We start from the raw sequence: 16,612 nt of genomic DNA on the forward strand, positions 1-16,612 counted from the left end.
GAGTTATGTATGGATTTGAGATCCACCTTGTAAAGGTGGATAATCCACATATTACCTATGGCTTTGGAAATTTGGACACATTTCTTAAACCCTTTGAGCCATGTTGTTATCATTTGCAAAGGAGAATAACAAAACCCACGTCACACTTGGAACCGGATGGGAAAGTGTACGTAAGCACCTCAGTGCATGGCATGACCAGTATATTCAGGAGTTGAGTGGATTTTGGTATCACACAGGCATCTTATTCCTGGCAATGCTGTTCAATTGTTATGTGATCTTAGAGAATTATTTATCTTCTTTCTATCTTCTGTCCTTGTATGTTAAATGAGGATAACATTTCCTGTCTCATAGGGCTGTTGTGTGGATCAAATAAAATGAGGAAAGTAGTGTTTGCCTAGCAGTAGTAGTTTGCCTAGCAAACTAGTAAATGCTCAAAAAGTGCTAGTTGTGTTACTGGGTTGAGTTATTCCATAGTTGCTCAATGAATGCAGTTACATATAAATTTGGCAAAATGGAAGTTTCTTTCTGGGAAAAAAAAATATTTGAAGCAAAACCAGGAGGCCCTGTGTGTTATCTGAGTAGGTAAATAGGCAGCCTAGCTCAAGATCATGAGCAGATTCTAACAAATCTTAGGAAAAAACCAGCATTGAGAGAGAGAGTGATAGAAGTTGGCTCTAGGAAAGTTTCACTCTGGGAATAAGATGACACCAGAGACTGGTATGTAGATAGCACAGCTGGGGATATGCATCAAGACATGATATTTTCCTTTGCAAAGACAGACTGGACAACAGGGCTATTTTTCCCTAAATGTTCTGAGGAAAGGCTGATACGAAATTTCTTTCAAGTGAAATAACCATGGTCTACAGGTTACGTCTTTATCAGAATGTAGATGGTATTTTTCTCTTCTTGGATCATGCTGATCTTATTTTCCTCAATTTAAACATTGGTGAGGTGAGTAGATGCTATTAAAAAAACAATTCCAAAACTTTTCTTTGAATGGTTTGAAAACAGGTGGAAGTTTTAAAAGACCTATTTAATCAGCATTCTATTCATGAAGAATCATTGTAAATGTTAATGCATCTGCTGGTTTTATGAATACTACTTATTAGTTGCACTCGTAGAGAACAAGTGGGTCTGGTACCAGCATACTGGTGTCTCTATCTAGCGCTCTGTCTCCCTCACCACAGCCCTGTGGCAAAAATCTCCCGTCTAAGAATTTCTGGTAAATATTTAACAGCCTGCCCTCAGGAAATTAAAAAAGTCCTGGTTTGCAGTGTATGCTTATTTCTGTTGCATAGATATTTCCACCATGGTTGATTTTAAGCTACCTGTCTGGATTTGAGAGGAGATATATATAGTCATCTCCAGTGGGCTGGAGCTGGGGGCAGCATGACACACCTCTTATTCCTTACCTGACATTGACTCTGGTGGGACTGGTACTGGCAACACTCAGACAAAATGTGGATGAGACGCAACCCTTCCCTGAGCTCTGTCCCTTTGTCTCAGGTATTCATTCATCCACAAGTGAACATGTGTCCCAGTTTGGGTTAATCAAAGTAGCTATTTTGTTATTGTTCAGTCACTCAGTTGTGTCAGCCTCTTCGAGACCCCATGGACTGCAGCTCATCAGGCTTCCCTGTCCATCACTATCTCCCAGAGTTTGCGCTAACTCATGTCCATTGAGTCGATGATGCCATCCAACCATCTAATCCTCTGTCACCCCCTTCTTCTGCCATCAATCTTCCCTAGCATCAGGGTCTTTCCCAATGAGTCAGCTCTTCCTATCAGGTAGCCAAAGTATTAGAACTTCAGCTTCAGCATCAGTCCTTCCAGTGAATATTCAAGGTTGATTTCCTTTAGGATTGTTTGATTTGATATAAAGAATTTGATATTTGAACACTGGAGAGAAGTTCTTGTTTGTTCGTGAATAATGAGCTGTGATATCATCAACTCACACCTTCTACAGCCTTATTCTTTTTTTGTTTCCTTTGGCTGCCCTTTGAGCCTTCTGGGATCTCATTTCACTGACCAGGGTTCGAACCCAGGCCCCCCTGCAGTGGAAGCTTGGAGTTCTAACTACAGGACCACCAGGGAAGTCCCCCTACAGTCTTATTCTTCATGCATATGTGAAGGGACAGAATGAGGGTCAGCAGAAACTGGGTGAGATGCAAAATGGAGAAAGAGAGAGATTAACATCATCATATTTTCAGTATTTTTTACAGCTAGATGAGCCAGAATTTCCATTTGTTGCTTAAGTTAACTTGAATTCAATTTCTCCAACTTGCCATTTAGTGCATATCTGGCATATTCAAACAATAGAATACTACAGATCTATTAAAATGATGATTTGGAAGCATAAAAATTCACATTTGAAGATTTCTTTTCAATTACCATAAACTTTATTTAAGATTTTTTTTTTAAATTTTATTTTATTTTTAAACTTTACATAATTGTATTAGTTTTGCCTATGGCGGATTCATTTTGATATTTAAGATATTTTAAAAGTTGAAAAAAATGTACACATTGGAGTTGCACATTTTCTGTGGCTTTTGGGTTCCCTGTGGTCTCTTGAAAATTTGCCTTCTAGTGGGTCAAGTGATCCATTGTCTCTATGTATTACTTTTTATCAAAATGGAAACATACATATACAAAATTCATAACGAATAACCTCAGATGCCAACTGAATTCAGGATGTAGATGGATAACAATAAATATATTTTCTTCAAATGAAAAAAAAATGAACCCCTTCTCCCAGTACTGTACACAATATCTTAGAACCATCTGTCGCCAAGGATGCTCAGATAGCTAGCTACCTCCTATGGTGCCAGGAGTTGAAATTGTGATTGCAAAAATTTTCCACAAATGCTTCTTGCTCATTTTTGTTTATTAAAGAAGCTGCCACAGGGATCTGAGTGTGGAGGCACTCCTGCATCTGGTTGAGCACACTGGCTTGGTCTGTATTGTGGTTCAGGATTTCCTGACCATGTGATCTTGGTTTGGTACCTATATTTGTAAGAATCAGCTGCCTCATGTATCAGATGAGAATATTTATGTTCTAAGAGATTCCTACTTTTTCATCTGCCCTGTAACCCAAGTCAGCACTTTTCCTGAAACTTTCTCCTTCCTATCCTGACATTTACATGTGAAGTGAGTGAAAGTTGCTCAGTCGTGTCCAACTCTTTGTGACCCCATGGAATTCTCCAGGCCAGAATACTGGAGTGGGTAGCCATTCCCTTCTCGAGGGGATCTTCCCAACCCAGGTCTCCCGCACTGAGGGCAGATTCTCTTTACCAGCTGAGCCACCAGGGAAGCCCAAGAATACTGGAGTGAGTAGCCTATCCCTTCTCCAGTGTATCTTCCCTCCTGGGATCTGCCCAACTGGCCTGAAAATTGCCAGGGTGGTGAAAAGTGCTAGTTGCTCAGTTGTACTTGACTCTTTGTGACCCCATGGACTACAGCCTTCTAGGCTCCTCTGTCCATAGAATTCTCCAGGTAAGAATACTGGAGTGGGTAGTCATTCCCTTCTCCAGGGGAATCTTCCTGCCCAGGGATCGAACCCAGGTTTCCTGCATTGCAGGTGGATTCTTTACTGTCTAAGCCAACAGGGTGGTAAAACAAGGGTGAACTTTTCCACTCGTCAGCGTACCCCAATAACTGTACTAGGACTTTTCCTTTCCTACCACTATTGTCATATGGTGGGTGAAGTTTCTGTGCTCTCTTTGGGGTACTTATAAGTGTCCTGGATGGATGAAAGATAGAACAGGAGACTCTGCAAAATCTTGAGCATAGCAAGAGGTGGTGGCAGCTGATAATGGAAGCCATTCTCTACCCAGGGATGATGACAGTCACTGACATGGCTTTTCTGTAAGCAGAAGAGTGGTCTATTATCTTGGCTTCCACTCTGCTGACCCCTTACTGATGATTAAACACATTGCCATGGTAATACTTCCCTCTCATCCCTAACTCCCCTGAGACCATTCTGGTCTGGAAGTTTGGTCCTCTTCTGAGGTTGGCCCCACCATTCCCTTTTCTCTTTCTCTCAGCCCAGGGAACCCTCAACCATCATTTTCCAAATGTGGGAGGTGGAGTCATTTCCTTCCCTCTTTTTTGCTTTTTAACCTTTGCTTTTATAAACCCTTTGATCCACTTCCTTCAGGGACTTCCCTTTGAGTCTTAAGAGACTAGTTAGGAAGCATAAAAAAAAAAAAAAAACAAAAGCAACCACCAACAACCAAACCAAACCTACAAATCAAAGTATATGTATTTTTTTCTCTTCGCTTTCCTTGTAGAAAAATACTAATGCTTCCATGCTCCTCTGACAAATTGGGGGAATAATGAAAGCGCATGAAAAAAAGTAAAATCTTAAAGATTGACATTTCAACATCTTGTTACCTTGATATAATAGACAGGACTTACCAAACCCTGCTGATCTGGTGTTGGGCATCTGAATAATCCTTGCTCAATGGTGGTTCTTTGCCAGGGATATTAAAATTGCAACTCAGAAAGGATAGCTTTTATTGGTATGCAAAATTTGAGAACTGAATTATTAGTGATGTTGTTTTCTGTCACATAGACACAAGGACCAGAGGAAACCCAAGAAAGAAGATTGTGGGAGACTTGCAAAGAGGAGTAGAGAAGGCAGAGTAAGAACTTGAGCACTTCTTCTAAAACCAGTGGTTTGAAAGTTCTCTTTGCATTCTAAATACTGGGTTCTGTGAGTTGGTTTCTGTCCTTGTGATCCAGAGCCTTATCACAAATACTCACTTCATAGGATTTCTGCTTTGTGTAGATGCAGCAAGCCTGTTCAATTTCTTCGTAGAATAGCTGGCACTTAAGAAGCATACAGAATGTTGTTATTATTTAAAGCAATATACTTTTTCATATCTGATTTGTATTTTTCCAGATTTCCTAATCACTAATCCATGCCTGTCCAAGACAAAATGATTTACTCATTTACCATCCATTCTGTTCATGTTTAGGTTAAGCAATCATTCCTGTTCCTTTTCATCATTACATACACTTAGGTACTCTTACTCACTTAGGGCAGTATCTGGCACATAATAAACATCAAATGATGATCTGTTCAATGAATGCATTTGGGATATAATGTGATAATGATTGATTAGTTTCTGTGATTCAAGAACAAGCAAACCAAAATATCACTCCTAACTGTTGCCATACACATGTATATTGAAATATAAACAGTGTTAGTTAAAAAAAGTCTGACTTTTCCTTGAAAATGTCTGATAAAACTTCTATTGAACAAAGGATACTTAGGGGTTTTGCATTTTGGGATTTCCTTAATAAAAATTCGCATAAGGATATCATGTTCTAAGCTTGTCTCAATCTAGTGGAGAAAGAACAGTTTTACTTGGGAATATCACCATTTTATGAAATTTGCCACATATCTTTTACAACATATTGTGTGTGGAGGAGGAAATGGCAACCCACTCCAGTATTCTTGCCTGAAAAATTCCATAGACTGAAGAGCCTGGTGGGCTACAGTCCATGGGTTCGCAAAGACTCAAACATGACTGAGTGACTGAACATACACACACACACACACACACACACACACACACACACACACACACATTTTACTACACTTATACTTCCCTGTCTGCAGATTTTAAAAGATATTTCAAAAATGACTTCTGTTGTGCATTTGTTGTATGATTTGTAGTAAAGAGATACCATTTTCTAGGAAGACATGTTTATCTCCACTATTTGAAGGAAGTATTGACTTCTCAAAAGTAAATACTTTCCTAATGACTTACCTGGCTTGACATTCCATTGTGATTTCATTCAGTACTATGGAAGTTACACCTTATTGATCAGCAAGTTTGGTACTTTATCCTACTGCTCCAGAGTGGGGAAAAAAAAAATTTCTAAACAGACTTTGGCAATTTTATTTTATATAAGACCATTCCTCTAAACAATTATTCTTTCCAATGAGCTTCATTTGTCTCTCTTTTGGAGAAGAGCATGTCAGAGTGTTACCTAATGAGAGCTCTCAAGAATAAATTGTGCAAACACAAGGGAAAAAACTGTGTTTGATCTTATCTGAAGACAGATGCAAAAGATCTAAAGTTTAAATTATGGAGTAAGAGAAGAAAGATAGGCTTTAAAGCAGTTAAAGTTTGTCTTGTGATGTTTTTGTTTGTCATGGATGCCTTCAGGAACTTCTGAAAGCTGTGGATTCATTCCCTAGAGAAATCTATACAGCAACATACACAGAATTCTTCATGGCATTTTAGAGACTTCACAAAGATGCTGCAACTTTTCTGTGAATTTTATGGTAAAAACACTTGCTCTAGAGAACAGTTCCCCCAAAATAAAGAATATTTAATAGTTAACTAAATTGCTTACCATGAAAATGTATTTTTAAAAAAAGGAAAATGTATTCAAGTGGGAAATAGAGTCTTAGTACTTTTGCTTCTGAATTGACAATATCGTTACTGAAGTCCTGAGGTACTAAAGCCACTTTCTGCTCTGTGAATCTTAGAAAGTTATGTTTTCTGCAAAATTCTTGAGCATTCATATTATACACATCGAAACTAAGGGAAGCATCTGCTCTGTCTGAAATAGTACCAGCTATAATAATCTGACATGCATCATAATTTTGGGAGGAGAATCAATTTACAAAGAGTTGACTATATAGAATTGGATGGAAAATTAAATTCAGGTTCATTAATCATAGTCAATGGATTGAAATGCTATAAGTATTATCTTCTAATATCATAAATAAAATTGGGGTGAGTTACTGTTTCATGTATAGTAATAAATCAAGAACATAAAAAAGGCTAGGAAAAATTTATTTCTATTTTATTCTTAACATCTCAGCAGGATACAGCCAGAAGACTTCTGCTGTTGGTAATGAATTTGCATATGGTTTACAAGAGTGTTTATTCCAGAGGGACATCTCAACTCTTTTAACAATACATATTTTAAAATATATGAAGGGACACCATGGTAACCAAAGGATATTTGATGTTTTCCATCGCTAGTGTGAGCAAAAACTTGTGATACATATGTATTACATATTATATATATAATATGAATTACATGCATCTTGTGTAATAATATACACAACTGTTTACTTTTAATTCTCAAATAGACCAGAAAAGACTGATACTTTCAGAGAGTTTTTGAAAGATCTGAAGTCAATATATACCTTTAGATTACTGTTTTCAGAGTATTTTGACTGAAACCCAGGGTAAGCTATACATATAACCTATTATACTCTACATATTCATAAAAATAAAAATTTCACAAAACTATTCTTATGTTATCTGCAATATTTACATAAATATTTAAATAAAATACAATGCACTTTAATATTTACTATTTCATTATTTCCATCTTATTTTAATCTATTTCGTGGAAAGTTATGACCAACCTAGATAGCATATTGAAAAGCAGAGATATTACTTTGCCAACAAAGGTCCGTCTAGTCAAGGCTATGGTTTTTCCTGTGGTCATGTATGGATGTGAGTGTTGGACTGTGAAGAAGGCTGAGCACCGAAGAATTGATGCTTTTGAACTGTGGTGTTGTGGCAGACTCTTGAGAGTCCCTTGGACTGCAAGGAGATCCAACCAATCCATTCTGAAGGAGATCAGCCCTGCGATTTCTTTGGAAGGACTGATGCTGAAGCTGAAACTCCAGTACTTTGGCCACCTCATGCGAAGAGTTGACTCATTGGAAAAGACTCTGATACTGGGAGGGATTGGGGGCAGGAGGAGAAGGGGACTACAGAGGATGAGATGGCTGGATGGCATCACTGACTCGATGGATGTGAGTCTGAGTGAACTCCGGGAGTTGGTGATGGACAGGGAGGCCTGGCATGCTGCGATTCACGGGGTCGCAAAGAGTTGGACACGACTAAGTGACTGAACTGAACTGAACTGAAATAATTGCTTTGCCCCTAAACTTATTTCACAACCCCTGAAGAATGAAAACAGTTTAAAACTTCTTCCTCAAAGTTAAAAGTTCTAAACACTTGGTGTATAAAAGAAAATCCCAAACAGCTCTTACAAAATACAGACTACTAGGCCTGCTTTCAGAGATTCTGATTCACTAAGATTTTGTGAATGCAGTCCAAGAATCTACATTATTCAGAATCTTCCAAGATTATTCTGATGCAGATTTTGAGAAATAGGTTCTATATGTGACCCAGGTTCTATCTTTGAATTAAGTTCAGTTCAGTTCAGTCACTCAGTCATGTCCAACTCTTTGTGACCCCATAAACCACAACATGCCAGGCCAATTAAGTTAAATCAGCTAAAAATTACACATTTGCACTAAGCTGTGTTAACCTCCTGCCAGGTTGCTTTTACTGAGATCAACTTTGGTGTCTTGTCTTTAGTTTTCATTGAATGATGCAAGAAGAAATTTAATATTGCACTTTCATAGGTATGTCATTGAGACAAGGGTCTTTGTAGCACAGCAGTGTTGCATACGTGAGACTCTGAGTGAAATTATTGCTCTATGCCAGGGAAGGCTTCACCTGCCTTAAAGAATTGCTATTTCTTATTATCAAAGAGAATTAAATAATTGGCTACTCTGTGCTAGAGCAACCAAGACATTTTTCGGTTTTAACTACTGTATTCTTGGCACCTAGAACAATGCTTGGCTCATAGCAGATCCTAACAAAATCAATATTTGTTGAATTGAATGCTTCTCTTTCATGTTGGCTGTCAACAAAATTGGAAGCAAATTCCTACGTCAGCTTTGACACTAGTTGATCTTATGTCCTTTGTATGTGCATATTTATGACCTTTGTGATTTTGACATTCTGTGCAATTTGTTCGCTTCTGGGTTTGTATTTGGTAAGCTTATATACGTGGCGAGGTTTATATAAATAAATGTTACCAGCAACTATTAAGTGTCTGATACGTAACAGTTGAAAATTATTTTCTCCTCATAAGAGGCTGATTTCAAAACTAAAACTTAAGAGATTTCATGGTTTACCCAATTCAGACTTCAGGAGGGTTGGAGGACTTTGATGAAATCATTATGAGAACAGCTTAAGCCAGTGGTGATAGAGTATCTGTTTCCCTGCAAACATTGAGGAATCTTGGCTGCCCAAGTCTGCTAGCTAGAGCTCAAGGCTACCAGTGTGTGTTTAATTATGCTTCAGACCTGTTGTCTGAATCAGTCCTCCTCTCCACCCTCCTTTTTGTGTTAAAGCACATGGCAAGAATGACTTGTGATAATGTTGGATATTCACAAGAAATATCACTCATGATCGGGGCATATCTTTTATTGTTCTAAATAGAATATTTGAAGATTTAAAGTCACATCTAAAAAGGTTGCATTTGAGCAGGAAACTCAGCCCTTGTGTGCATGTTTTTCCTGTGTGTTTTCCTATGCTCTGCCATAAAGATCCATCTGTTACTCTAGCTTCACAAAAATGATTGAGGGGCAGAACTTTTTAAAAATTTTATTTTATTGAAGTATAGTTGATTTATAATGTTGTGTTAATTTCTACTTTACAGCAAAATGATTCAGTTGTACATATAAATGTTCTTCCCTGGTGGCTCAAACGGTAAAGAATCTGCCTGCAGTACAGGAAGGCTTGGTTTGATCCCTGGGTTGTAAAGATCCCTGGAGAAGGGAATGGCTACCCACTCCAGTATTCTTGCCTGGAGAATTCTATGGACAGAGAAGCCTGGCAGGCTACAGTCCATTCGGTCTCAAAGAATCAGACACAACTGAGCAACTAACATTTTCACCTTCACTTTTTATGTTATTTTTTCATATTCATTTCCATTATGGTTTATCACAGGATATTGACTAGAGTTCCCTGTGCTAAACAGTAGGACCTTGTTGTTTATCCTTTCTATGTATAATAGTTTATTTCTGTGAATTCCAAACTCCTAATCCATATCTCCTCCCATCCCTTGGCAATCACATATCTGTTCTCTCTGTGAGTCTGTTTCTGTTCTGTAAATAAGTTCATTCACATCATATTTTAGATGACACATACAAGTGTTATCATATGGTATTTGTCCTTCTCATTCCGACTTCACGTTGTATGATAATCTCTAGGTCCATGCATGTTGCTACAAATTTTTTTGTAGCATTATTTTATTCTTTTCATGACTCAGTGACATCCCAATTGTATATATATATATATATATATATATATATATATATATTTATACCACATCTTCTTTATCCATTTCTGTCAGTGGACATTGAGGTTGTTTCCATGTCCTGGCTGTTGTAAATAGAGCTGCTGTGACCACTGGAGTGCATGTATTTTTTCGAATTAATTTTCTCTGGGTATATTCCTAGAAATGGGGCTGCTGGATCATATGAACAGAGTACATCATGAAAAACGCTGGGCTGGAAGAAGCACAAGCTGGAATCAAGATTGCCAGGAGAAATATCAATAACCTCAGATATGCAGATGACACCACCCTTACGGCAGAAAGTGAAGAGGAACTAAAAAGCCTCTTGATGAAAGTGAAAGTGGAGAGTGAAAAAGTTGGCTTAAAACTCAACATTCAGAAAATGAAGATCATGGCATCCGGTCCCATCACTTCATGGAAAATAGATGGGGAAACAGTGGAAACAGTGTCAGACTTTATTTTTTTGGGCTCCAAAATCACTGCAGATGGTGACTGCAGCCATGAAATTAAAAGACGCTTACTCCTTGGAAGAAAAGTTATGACCAACCTAGATAGCATATTCAAAAGCAGAGACATTACTTTGCCAACAAAGGTTCGTCTAGTCAAGGCTATGGTTTTTCCTGTGGTCCTGTATGGATGTGAGAGTTGGACTGTGAAGAAGGCTGAGCGCCGAAGAATCGATGCTTTTGAATTGTGGTGTTGGAGAAGACTCTTGAGAGTCCCTTGGACTGCAAGGAGATCCAACCAGTCCATTCTAAAGGAGATCAGTCCTGGGTGTTCATTGGAAGGACTGATGCTGAAGCTGAGACTCCAATACTTTGGCCACCTCATGCGAAGAGTTGACTCATTGGAAAAGACTCTGATGCTGTGAGGGATTGGGGGCAGGAGGAGAAGGGGACAACAGAGGATGAGATGGCTGGATGGCATCACTGACTCGATGGATGTGAGTCTGAGTGAACTCCGGGAGTTGGTGATGGACAGGGACGCCTGGCATGCTGTGATTCATGGGGTCACAAAGAGCTGGACACAACTGAGCAACTGAACTGACTAACTGAACTGAGAATTTTAATATTAGTTTTGGATAAGTTTACTTTGACAGAGGTTCTAGTTCTAACATTTTTGAGGGGCAGGGGAGAGAGACTGGGCATGGCTGAGCCTCAGCAGCCTCACCTGCCCCTATGATTGGAGGGGAAAGGCAAGATGCTGATCAGGCAGCTCCCTTGACTGCCTTCTAACTCCAGTTTGGAGCTCTTGCTCTCATACTTTTTCTCATCCTTCATGTCAACATATTAGTTTTACAAAGTTGTTGAAAGTGTGCTTCTTGCAGAAAATGAGATCCGGGCAGGGAGAAATAGCATACCCGGCTCCTCTGGTATTGGACTTCTGTTCAGCAGAGTTGGAATGTCCGACAGTCTGACCATTCTTGCTTAAGTGGTTGTTGATTAATTTGTCTCCTTTCTTCATTCATGCCACAGATTCTATGAACAGGGAACTAGGTACATGAAGAAGGGGAAAAAAGATAGAAACTAATATTTCTCATATATCTATGCACCAAGTTATATGCTTTAAGTGCATTTTTTTACTTTAAATCTTGGAACCATTTCCACATGTAACTAGCCCTTTGAAAATAGCTGTATTATTTAGGGCTATTATTATCCATACTTCATTGATGGAAAAAAGCTAGTTCTCAAAGAGATTAAGCAACTTGCCAAGATTACAGGTCAGTGGCCATCACATGTCTAAATTCACTGCCTGTTTCCATCAGACCACATGCTCTCCCAAATCTCTGAGCATCTCCACTTTCTCTGAGAGTAATAGTAGTAATTACATTACTCAGTTGCTCTTATATACAGAGGCTGTTGTCCAAAGCTGGTGTATTTGCTCAATTACAGAGAAATTCTATTAGAGTTTTTGTCTTCTTGTTTTGTACTGATTCAGGTAAACAGGTAGAGTTCAAAGGTGGTTTTTTGGTACTAATTAAGTACTACCCTATTAAAGTTCTACTGTGCATTGCATTGCCTCTTTATTAGTAAAGCTCAACCATTCCAGAACTTTTTACTATATCCCGACACTTGTCTCTTTTAGCATTAGGTGTCTTGGGTATGTATCTGAATTTTTCAAGATATGTTTTTCTTACTTTCCAGAACATCATGCCCAAACATCTATCCATTTCTTCATATGTGGGCCTCTAAGATTTCCCTTCCATTCTATCTATTCTACCTTCTTGACAGACTGTCTGTAACATAAAGTAGGGTCCAGGACTTATACATCTTCAGAATGCAAGGAAGAAAGAATGAAAACAGGAACAGATAAATGAAAAAAAAAAAATGGTCTGCTCACTGGCAGACTAGAAAAAGCAGCACAGATTGTGGAGAGAAAGAACACATTTGTATTTCAGAATGGTTTTTGAAGCTTAGACATGAAGGCTGGTTACTACTGAACCCAGCATGAGGTTTTTTTCCATCTATCATCCTAGGTAGTGATTTAGATAACCTGCAATGGCCACCTATTTTTCTGTTGATGACTTATTTCTTCTTTATCTGTGTTGATTAAATATGCCATTTTAAGTAAATCTCTCAGCTGATATTAAAAATTGATGACCAAGTGAAAGTGATCCAGCACCTGCATCATCACTAGCTAATAATCTCATTACTGTTCTCAAACAATGTAATTATTTCACATCACACACACGGCTCTTAGCAATGGAGCCCAGAGCAATTTACATTCAATTCTTATAAATATATCCAACAAATTAAGTAGTGGAATATTAAAACCTGTATAGTCTTCAGGCTAGAATGAGTAAAAGATTCAGCAGTCCCCCTCAGGAGATATATTGTGCCTTTCATGATTGTCCTTTTGGGGATCACAAAAGACAATGGGCTTGTGACTCTTCAGCATGTGTCAGGTCAGCACTCTTCAGACGGGTCGAATCTGCTTATTTAGATACACAGATATGTGTATCTACATATGACATGCTTACCATGTCATATAATTTTGGCTGAAGTCAGTTTTTATCTCTACTATTATCATAGAATTCAATAATACTATGTTTCCATGGTAGACACTTTATTTGAGAGATCAGTTTTAAGCAATATACTTAAACTTGACTAAAAAGTTCCTTAGAAAAAATTTTTTTCCTTCAAAAATATTCATTGAAACTCAGGAATTTCAGGGTCATCACTGCAGATGGTGACTGCAGCCATGAAATTAAAAGACGCTTACTCCTTGGAAGGAAAGTTATGTCCAATCTAGATAGCATATTCAAAAGCAGAGACATTACTTTGCCAACAAAGGTTCGTCTAGTCAAGGCTATGGTTTTTCCTGTGGTCCTGTATGGATGTGAGAGTTGGACTGTGAAGAAAGCTGAGCGCCGAAGAATTGATGCTTTTGAACTGTGGTGTTGGAGAAGACTCTTGAGAGTCCCTTGGACTGCAAGGAGATCCAACCACTCCATTCTGAAGGAGATCAGCCCTGGAATTTCTTTGGAAGGAATGATGCTAAAGCTGAAACTCCAGTACTTTGGCCACCTCATGTGAAGAGTTGACTCATTGGAAAAGACTCTGATGCTGGGAGGGATTGGGGGCAGGAGGAGAAGGGGACGACAGAGGATAAGATGGCTGGATGGCATCACTGACTCGATGGACATGAGTCTGAGTGAACTCCGGGAGTTGGTGATGAACAGGGAGGCCTGGCGTGCTGCGATTCGTGGGGTCCCAAAGAGTCGGACATGACTGAGCGACTGAACTGAACTGAACAGATTTTAGAAAACATGACCAGTGATGGCTGCATTGTGTCAAGTCACTCAGGTGCTTCCAGATGTTTGTTTATGTGCCTGTGTCCCAGCCTATCCTAACAGTTTTAGATAAAATTTCTTCTTATGGTATCAAAATCATCTGGTAATCTCTCTATTTTAATTTTAACTGTGGGTTATGGGAGAAGGAATTAAAATATATATTTTTTCCCTTTAGGGAGCCTCTTTCATTCATTTCAGCTCAGCTTACAGGCCTTGCCGTATTGGCCTCCCCTGTGTTCCCGTCCTTTGTAGGTCTCTCTGCATGCCAATGCAAGAGATAAGGACTCATTCCCTAGGTTGGGAAGATCCCCTGGAGAAGGGAATGGCAATCCACTCCAGCATTCTTGCCAGGAATGTCCCATGGACAGAGGAGCCTGGAGGGTTACAGTCCACGGGGTCGCAAAGAGTTGGACACAACTGAGTGACTGAGCATGCACGCATGCCCTCCAGAGTAACAATGGCTCATCCGCTTGCACAACTGGTTGGTAATGGATCCAAGGTAAAAAAGGAAAGGAGAGTCTTTAGCAGTGTTCTGGGAACACATTATGATCTAGAATAAATAATGAGGCATTAAATCAATACAGAAAAACACTAAATGTAATTCACCATCTTTATTCCACAATCTGAGATACTTTCCACAATCCATAAATATTTCCCAGGTTTTATCAGTGTTCAGCATTACTGTCCAGTCATGCTTCTCCCCGTGGAAACATAAGAAAAGCATGCTTCTTCCAAATCTGAAGGCTAGAAAAGTCTGCCAAGATAGAGATGTATTATTTATAAAGCAATATATGGAAATGTTTCATTTCTGATAAATTGTAGTCCTGGAGAGGTTTATATCATTAAGCTCCACCCCTGAAAAAAATGGGTGTCATATAGACACCCTTTCTAAAATAATTATCTCTTCATTGATTGGTAAGTAGATCTTATACTGTTGTTGTTCAGTCACCTAGTCATGTCCCGCTCTTTGCAATGCCAATGGACTGCAGCACACCAGGCCTCCCTGTCCCTCACCATCTCCTGGAGTTTGCCCCAGTTCATGTCCATTGCATTGGTGATGCCTCCCAGCCATCTCATCCTCTGATGCCCTCTTATCTTTCTGCCTTCTGATCTTCCCAGCATCAGGGACTTTTCCAGTGAGTCATCTGTTTGTATCAGATGACCAAAATACTGGAGCTTCAGCTTCAGTGTCAGTCCTTCCAGTGAATATTCTGGGTTGATCTCCCTTGAGATTGACTGGCTTGATCTCCTTGCTGTCCAGGGGACTTTCAGGAGTGTTTCTCCAGCACCATAGTTCAAAGGCATCAGTTCTTTGGCGTTCTGCCTTCTTTGTGGTCCAGCTCTCACAACCATGTGTGACCATTGGGAAGACCATAGTCTTGACTATATGGACCTTGGTCAAAAGAGTGATGTCTTTGCTTTTCAACACACTGTTTAGGTTTGTCATCACTTTCCTGCCAAGAAGCAATCCTCTTCTGATTTCAGGGCTGTAGTAACTATCCGCAGTGATTTTAGAGCCCAAGAAGAGGAAATCTATCACAAGTTCCACCATTTCTCCTTCTATTTGCCATGCAGTAATGAGGACAGATGACATGATCTTAGTTTTCTAATATTTAGCCTTAAGCTGGCTCTTTCATTCTCCTCCTTCACCCTCATCAAGAGGCTCTTTAGTTCCTCTTCATTTTCTGCCATTAGAGTGGTATCATCTGCTTATCTGAGGTTTTTGATATTTCTCCTGCCTATCTTGATTCCAACTTGAAACTCATCCAGCCAAGCATTTCTCATGATGTGCTCAACTTATAGGTTAAAAAAACAGGGTGACAGCAGACAGCCCTGTCATATTCCTTTCTCAATCTTGTCTCCTTTCTCAGGAGACACGTAAGATGATCTGGTATTTCTATCTCTTTAAGAGCTTCCCACAGTTTGTCATGATCCACACAGTCAAAGGCTTTAGCATAGTCAATGAACCATACTAGTAGAGGGAGAAAAATACTGAAAAAATTTTCTGATATTTATTTTTAAATATATTTATTTCCGATAGCATATAAATTAGTTTGGTAGGACTATCATGAGAAATACCTGGTCCTAGAGCCATGTAATGTGCAAGACTTAGAAACAGGAAGATGATCCAGCCCTTGTTCCTAAGAAACCCATGCAGTAACAGATTTATTGCCTGTGAATGATGAAAACATACTGTATGTAATTTTGGGGAAGAACATGGGAGAATCATAGGCTTGAGAATAGGTATAAAAAAAAAAAGAGAACAGAGACAGTAGAAAAAGGCAGTAACCAAGGGCACTCTGGACAGTAGAAAGGGAAGCGGGCACAATCCCATAGCAGGAACTGTTTGGTTAGCAACAGCCACCATGATGGGTGATTGGTTTCCAACTATTTCTTCTCTCCTTTAATGTCTCAGACAGCATTCAGAACCCCATGAGAAAGTGCAGAGTGACCAAGCTTAGGTTCCAGGCCTGTCCCTTGGTTCAATGTGGAAAGAAGACATATTTCCTTTCATCTCCTTTATGGAAGATGATACCTCCCATCCAACATAAGATGAGTGGGGAAGAAGCAGTTGTATGTTAGGACCAGCTTGTATTGCTCACAAGGGCCAATTAGTACATTTTCAGAAAATTTATTAAATAAATAATATTTAAAAGCAAAGGTCATAAATACTCAAGACTT

This window comes from Bos taurus, chromosome 6 (assembly GCF_002263795.3).
Source record: "Bos taurus isolate L1 Dominette 01449 registration number 42190680 breed Hereford chromosome 6, ARS-UCD2.0, whole genome shotgun sequence".
NCBI classification, from domain to species: Eukaryota; Metazoa; Chordata; class Mammalia; order Artiodactyla; family Bovidae; genus Bos; species Bos taurus.